The sequence below is a fragment of the Syngnathus floridae genome, chromosome 17 (genome assembly GCF_059516105.1).
Source record: "Syngnathus floridae isolate MCC-2025c chromosome 17, RoL_Sflo_1.0, whole genome shotgun sequence".
Lineage (NCBI taxonomy): Eukaryota > Metazoa > Chordata > Actinopteri > Syngnathiformes > Syngnathidae > Syngnathus > Syngnathus floridae.
The window spans coordinates 11,962,501-11,969,921 of NC_142429.1; the positions used below are offsets into that span (position 1 = coordinate 11,962,501).

Sequence of the window (7,421 nt, forward strand, 5' to 3'; positions counted from 1 at the left end):
ACCCCCCCCCCCCTATGAAGGAGGTGACGTTTGTCAATACTCCCTCCTTGGAGCAAATATATAATCAATAACTTTTTTAAGCTTTAGTAAGTTTTTTTTAACTTTTAACTTTTTGTAACTTAATATTCTAGGCTGTTCTAAAACACCATCTGGTATGCTTGATACACATTAGAGGTGTAAAAAAAAAAACCATATTCCGTCATTTATTTCATATGGTGTACCGGCACAAAGGTTTGCAGTGCTGAGGACATGAGGAGACCTAGAAGGAAGCATTGGGAGCTTAAGATCAGGGGATGCTTTGACAGTAATTGTCAATTTTTGTCTATGTGAAGCCCTTTGAGACTGTTTGTGATTTAGGGCTATACAAATAAACTTGACTTGACATTGCTGATGTATCAATGCCCAGCCTCGGGTTCGGATACGGCATTGCTCAAATTGGCAAATCTTAGCAAGCTACAGAAGACTTTCTGCATCACATGAATATTTTTTTAGCATGTGGTTTGGAAGTTTATTATGCAAATGAATTTGCTTGCTTTGTACATTTTAGAGACACGCACATTGGCGAGATAGCGGCAGTACTTATGTGTATTAGGTTGCTTTGGGCAGAACAAACCGCAAAAGACAGGTCACATTGATCCAGCTGTCTAATTGGGGCGCCTATCATTTGTAATGTACTTAAAAATTTAAATTAAAATTGTTAAAAATTATCGCATACAGTTAAATAGAGCATCGGACAGGTTGAGGCAAATATCTAGCATGTGGTTTAGACGTCTATCATGCAAATGAGTTTTTGTACTTTTAACACACATGCACACTGGCAAGATAACAACAGTACTACTTTATTTCTTAGGTTGTTTTGGGCAAAACAACGAAAGGTGCATCGCATTGACCCAGCACCAGACAGGTTGAGGCAAATATGCTGCTACTCGGTGGCAGCACTTGGAATTCATCTAGCCTTTCTGATATGGTCAATTTCATAAGGATCCCGGTATGAATAGGACCACTCTGGCCTTTACTTCACTCTGAACTGGGTGGTACCACCCAGTACATGTGCCGAGGCTGGCCGTGTAGTTACGCAACTCTGCTTTGAATTGAAAGCTAAGGTCCTGGAAGTTACACGCTATGTTTATAAATTCAATTGACTATAGCAGCAACCTGGACTGGACAGCAACAGCCTTTTTTGTAGTCAAACAGCCAATGAAGACATCAAGCCCTGTAACAAAACATGCAATAAGTTTCACATTCAAGAGCAGCACCATTGATTGAGGCACATTGCGAATGATGACTGACACCAAAGTTGACTTTATTTACAAGACCACCAACAGGAAGCAAACACACCACTGTTGATTTTATTCACAAGAATGCCCACATGATGCATGACGATTCAAAACAAACCAAAAAATGGCTCTGACTAGACTCAACAGCTTTTACTCTTACAGAAAAATGTACCAACATTTTGCAAGATTCTGAGTTCGGTGGCCATTTTAAAGCAGGGTTGCCAAAGATGACTTACTGATCGCAACAGAGACCGTATGTACACTTGTCGTTTGCATCTATGGGTGTCTGGCTACTTGGCTTTTGTCAACAATTTAGAATGCATGCAGCTTTTCTTTGTGTAGTTAAAAAAATAAATAAAAAGCCTGACACTGCATATTTAAGTCAATTTGGTTTCAGCCTAACTTTACAATTGTCTTGTCATTGAGAATGTCTCAAATGATTCCAGTTTGTATGCACGATAGACTGCCAATGCCAATGTTTAAAATGGACCACTTGAATTCAGTTCACAGTTTAATTGCAGTTCAGTGGTACACACACAATTACAGTACAAACAGTTCATTTCATGATTAAAAAAACAACAGTAAAACAACAATATTGCAAAATGACGCGGCGCTGAGAGAAAGAAAGCGGCATCATGCAGATAGCCAGTGTGCACACCCAGTGAAAAAGTGGAGGGAGGGAGGGAAGGAAAGAAAGGACAAAAGAAAAAACGCAGTCATACTCTCCTTAAATGCTGGCTGGGCGCTTTGCCCTCGCCGCATCCGCACCCGTCCGTCTCGTGTCGGCCGCTCATCACGGGCGAAGGTTGGCTCCCCCCACGGCCGGTATTCGACGTTTGGACTCATCCTCCGCCTTGTGCCACTGCAAAAAGAAAAACGGCTCTGTTGCATGCGGTTCACTTCTGTGGACGTACTCATTACCTGTCTATTAAAGCTTGCTCCTATTTTAAGCTCCCTTCATTAATAGCGTATGCACACATGAATGTTTTTGTTTTCTTTTTATGTCTGTTCCTATATGAAGAATTCAATGCTTATAATTTCTTTCTTTGTCGTAAAGTGCTTTGAGCTGCATTTCTTGTATGAAAGGTGCTCTACAAATAAAGTTTTTTATTATTACCCTCTGGTCTCGCGGTCCTGTCCAGTCCCTCTCTGTGCAGGCACTCGTCCGATCCAGTGCCCCAGCAATCCTGAAAGGCAGACATATTGTGTTGGTTTTGGCAAGGGGAAAAATTCCCCCAACCTAGACTAAGGTAAGTTTGAATCAGGTAACTAGCGGCACGCACGGGCTGGCGCATGTCTCATACGGCCCTCCCGCATTGGAGCAATCCGGGTTATGAAATGTTTAACCCCTTACAAAAAGGGAGGGAGGGAGGAAGGGAGGGAGGGAGAGAGCGAGAGGAGATGAAAAGAGGCTTTGGTGCGCACTTAAGCGCAACCGGCCAGTTCCCCCTGAGTAGAGCTGGCTTGGCCCCGAGAGGAAAAAAAGAGGAAAACGTGACGTCACGGAGAGCGTCACGGAGAATCTCCTTGTCCTCGACACCGTCGACGACACTGGGACCCAGTCTGGCAGACATTATACCCTGGTATTCCACAAAGGGCAAGGTATAGCCACGTTCCACCCTGAGTGCACCAGGCCATGCAGGTACTGCCGGGCGCGTTGGAGAAAGAGAGCGAGAGAGAGCGAGAGAGAGAGCGAGAGCGAGAGCGTGAGAGAGAGCGAGAGAGAGAGCGAGAGAGAGAGCGAGAGAGAGAGAGAGAGAGAGAGAGAGAGAGAGAGAGAGAGGGAGGGGGGGCAGGGGGTGTCTACTTTGCCGATTCGTATCTAGAGGGTCACAGCAACCCAAATGCCCGTGCGTGCTACTAGTTACCCTATTCAAATAGACAGGGGTAGGGAAAGCACAAAAGAAAAACCAAAGTCATACTCCCCGAAACACTGGCTGCATCTGCACCCATCAGTCTCGTGTGGGCCGCTCGTCACGGGCCAAGGTCCGGGTCTGCTCCGGCCGGTGTTGGACTCGTCTTCCGCCTCGCACAAGTGCAAAAAGACAAACGGCACTCAGTTGCATGCGGCTCACTTGTGTCAACGTACTCATTACCTGCCCCCTCCCTGGTCTTGTGGGTGCAGCCCAGTCCCTCTCGGTGCAGGCTGGCCCTCGTCCCATCCGCCGCCCCGGCAACCCTGAACGGCAGACAAATAAGGAAATCAAATTAAAACCAACACTGTGTACACTACGCTTGCAGATTGGATTGCCATGTCACCGCCTCTGGCCAGCCTTGGCCAGTCGTGCATCAGGCTCCTCTTCAACACTTGGCGACTGCTTTCTTTGGGTGATTCCTTCCTTTGCACCCCGCTCACCAATCGCGGGTCTGGTGGCCTCCGTCCACCGGCTCTTCGTTTCATACATCGTCTCTTCCACCTAGCAAGACAAGCACAAAAGTCTCGCTGCGCCGTCGCTTGCGCTTGCAGTCGCTTGCGCTTGCAGTCGCTTGCGCAGTCGCTTGCGCAGTCGCTTGCGCAGTCGCTTGCGCAGTCGCTTGCGCAGTCGCTTGCGCTTGCCGGCGCTTGCCGTCGCTGCGCGGTCGCTTGCAGTCGCTTGCGCTTGCCGTCGCTTGCGCGGTCGCTTGCAGTCGCTTGCGCTTGCCGTCGCTTGCGCGGTCGCTTGCGCTTGCCGTCGCTGCGCGGTCGCTTGCGCTTGCCGTCGCTGCGCGGTCGCTTGCGCTTGCCGTCGCTGCGCGTTTGGCACTCAATGAGGGCTGCACAACATTTTGGAAAATCAATGATATGGCAGTATTGGGCCAGACCACTGCATTGAGGCAAGTTGTGCAAAATTCTTGGATGGAGGTTAACTATTTGATCGCAATGAGATCAGTTAGATGAGTTAACTTTAACTTACATCAATGACTTATCGTCTTAACTCATTACAAATAGTTAGGCAAGAAAGCATGTTTCATTTGAGACATGAAAATAAAAAATTCTTTGCTGTCTTAAAGTGCATGTCAATAACCTAGACCACCATATGGCAGTTTTCCAATACACGTGCAGCCCTACACACACGTCACCATTGGTGTCCAAATGGCAGCCTCGGGGCAACTTGATCAACACACCACACGACTGAACACGACACTGCTTTGTAGCACTAAATATCAATGGCAACATTTCGTGATTGATTTAATGAATTTGCGTCAAAGAATTCAGAATTTGTTTCAGTATGCAGCCCTCAAGCAGACATTGGGACACCGCTGGTGTAATTTAAATAAAAAAAAAAAAAAGAAAAAAAGAATCCATTTCACACGTTGAAGCTGCGCAGGTCGACGCCTCCAGGGAAGCGGGTCTCCCTCACAACTCGGCGACGTCAGAGCGATGCCACAGTGGTACGTTCACCTCTGATCAGATCGTGTCACATCCCGGTCGCCATCTGCAGAAAGAGAAACAAATGTTAGAAACACAAACAGCACCCCAAGTTGTCGGTCACTTGCTTACTTGATCCCAGCGGCTAGCTACGATTGGTGAGCATCGCCCGGTCGGGTCGGGCCGTGCGCCCCCCCCTTTCGCGTCCGGCCTGCAAATGGCAGAACATGCAATGAGTTGGGCGCTGCTCGCATCATTACGTCTTCCTCGTGGACCGGCTCGCCCAAACACCGCCCCCTACACCTAGAGAACAAAGGACACACAGCTTAGATCAAGCACGACAGTGGTTGGTTAGAAAAAGACACAAAATGTTACCGTCTCGCTCCAATGCTGCCCTACACCTAAGGGGAGAACAAAGAACGCAAGTACCACAGCGGTGGTAGGTTAGGGTTAGATGAAGTGCAACAGTGGCAGGTTAGAAAAAGACAAAATGGTACAAGTCAAATTGCAAAATTGGACATTCGGGATCGGCTCGCTCCAACGCCGCCCTACACCGATGGGGGAGAACAAAGAATGCAGCAAGTACAACAGTGGCAGGTTAGAAAAAGACAAAATGGTACACATCATATGGCAAAATTGAACATTCGGATCCACATCAAAGTTTCGTTTTGTCTCCGTCCACGTAACCACGTCCTCCCCCAAGTGAGCCGTCAATGGCAACAAAGCACAAGACAACGCTGGATCCAGACAAGCCACAACCACAGCACACCTCTTAAGCAAGACCAACCATCACAGCCCCAAACACTGGCCACACCTGCAACCTTTCCGTCGTGCACCCATAACCAAAGGCAACCACACTGCCCCCTCCTGGGCACATGATCCGCAAACGTCGACTTTTGCAGCGTGCTGCTTGATTCTTGACTTGATATAGCATTGCTCTTTTGGATAGGCCATTGCCCCTTTGGATAGGCCATTGCCCCTTTGGATAGGCCATTGCCCCTTTGGATAGGCCATTGCCCCTTTGGATAGGCCATTGCCCCTTTGGATAGGCCATTGCCCCTTTGGATAGGCCATTGCCCCTTTGGATAGGCCATTGCCCCTTTGGATAGGCCATTGCCCCTTTGGATAGGCCATTGCTCCTTTGGATAGGCCATTGCTCCTTTGGATAGGCCATTGCTCCTTTGGATAGGCCATTGCTCCTTTGGATAGGCCATTGCTCCTTTGGATAGGCCATTGCTCCTTTGGATAGGCCATTGCTCCTTTGGATAGGCCATTGCTCCTTTGGATAGGCCATTGCTCCTTTGGACAGGCCATTGCTCCTTTGGACAGGCCATTGCTCCTTTGGACAGGCCATTGCTCCTTTGGACAGGCCATTGCTCCTTTGGACAGGCCATTGCTCCTTTGGATAGGCCATTGCGCCTTTGGATAGGCCATTGCGCCTTTGGATAGGCCATTGTGCCTTTTCATATGGAATTATACTTTTCCCATTCGGCTCCTCTTGCAGCCTACAAAAACACACAGCCATTAATTGTGTGCTGGGAAGCTAAAACTCGACAACCATTGTGTGTTGGGAAGCACAAACTCACCTGATTTAGGACTACTCTTCCTCAGTGTCCTCAACATCACTGAAAGGGCTCCTTTAAGAGCCTCCTGCTTGCTTTGTATAGAGGGATGCTGGCTGGGCGGCCTTTTTAAGTGCTACAAAAGACAAGCAAATTATTGCAACAAAAATAGACATTGAGTAGAGTGCCAATGGCATGATTTTTTTGACCAACAATTATCCATACTAGGAGTTTTACATTTGAAAAAAATTATTATATTGTAGTAAGTTACGATAATTGATCAAAATTGTAGTTAATATTTTAATTTGATACATTCTAAGTAGAGTTTTACATTTGAAAAAATATAGAATCATTACATTGTGGTAAATTACAAGAATTATTAAAGATTATAATTCGTATTTTAATTTCATCATCTACAACTCACCTCACATTGGACAGATGATCCAGGTTGGCGGCGCTGCGTCCAAAAGGGGAGAAAATAACCCACGCAAATGTTTGTTGCGTAACGGAACGAGCGGGCGGGCGCCATCTTTGAATGGATTTGGTCCGATTTGGACATGACGTAACACATACGTTGCATTCACCAGTTTGCATGACACGGAAATGGCACACGGATAATACAAAATAATAAAAAATGGTTTAGTTGACTAGAGTCAAACTAACATTTCCTATAGTCCGACAAACACGCGCTTATCGGCGGCGTCATTTGCGAACCTTCTACAGACAAACGAATGAAAAAATGCTGGCCAGCATTAAAAAAAACAACCGCGAAAGACATTTAAAATACCACCAAAACGCGCAACGACACGACGCAAAGTGGATTGTGGCGTGCCGTGCCGTGCCGAAACCTCAAGCACTCCCTAGACAGCGAAAATCCTGCAAGAAACAATAAATGGCATCGTAAGAAACTGCAAACATTTGCTCACGGGCTAAATGGCCTGCGGCCTACAATTTACCTCCAGGTGGACGTGACGTGGCCGAGTCACGAGTACGACAAACAAAACAAACAAAAAAGGCTTGTGAGAAAAGGCAACAAAGCATGCCAATCGTGCAACAAACACGGACGGCGTCCGTCGTGAAAAACGGCAGGAGACGACAAACATTTGCTAGCATGCTCGCTTACCTGAGAAACCAAACGTCCGCCACGCGCTCGGTGGCACCTGCATATGATAACTCCCCTTGAGCGAGCACACCTGCCTTCAATTGACCTAAAGACCTGACGTCACATCCGTC

General features: G+C 47.2%; 1 long non-coding RNA gene across 3 annotated transcripts; it reads right to left on the reverse strand.

Annotated features, from left to right (window-relative positions):
- Positions 1-1,282: 1,282 nt before the first annotated feature.
- LOC148384617 (uncharacterized) lies at positions 1,283-7,421 on the reverse strand. Of its 3 annotated transcripts, none has more exons than XR_015853475.1 (5): positions 7,312-7,421; positions 4,759-4,837; positions 3,374-4,693; positions 2,395-3,303; positions 1,283-2,139 (listed from the first exon to the last, which is right to left on the reverse strand). It is a non-coding gene; the product is annotated as an uncharacterized LOC148384617 (long non-coding RNA). The 3 variants fall into 3 exon arrangements; XR_015853476.1 differs by lacking the exon at positions 7,312-7,421 and having other exon boundaries at positions 3,374-3,456; positions 3,537-4,693; positions 4,759-5,657; XR_015853474.1 differs by lacking the exon at positions 7,312-7,421 and having other exon boundaries at positions 4,759-5,657.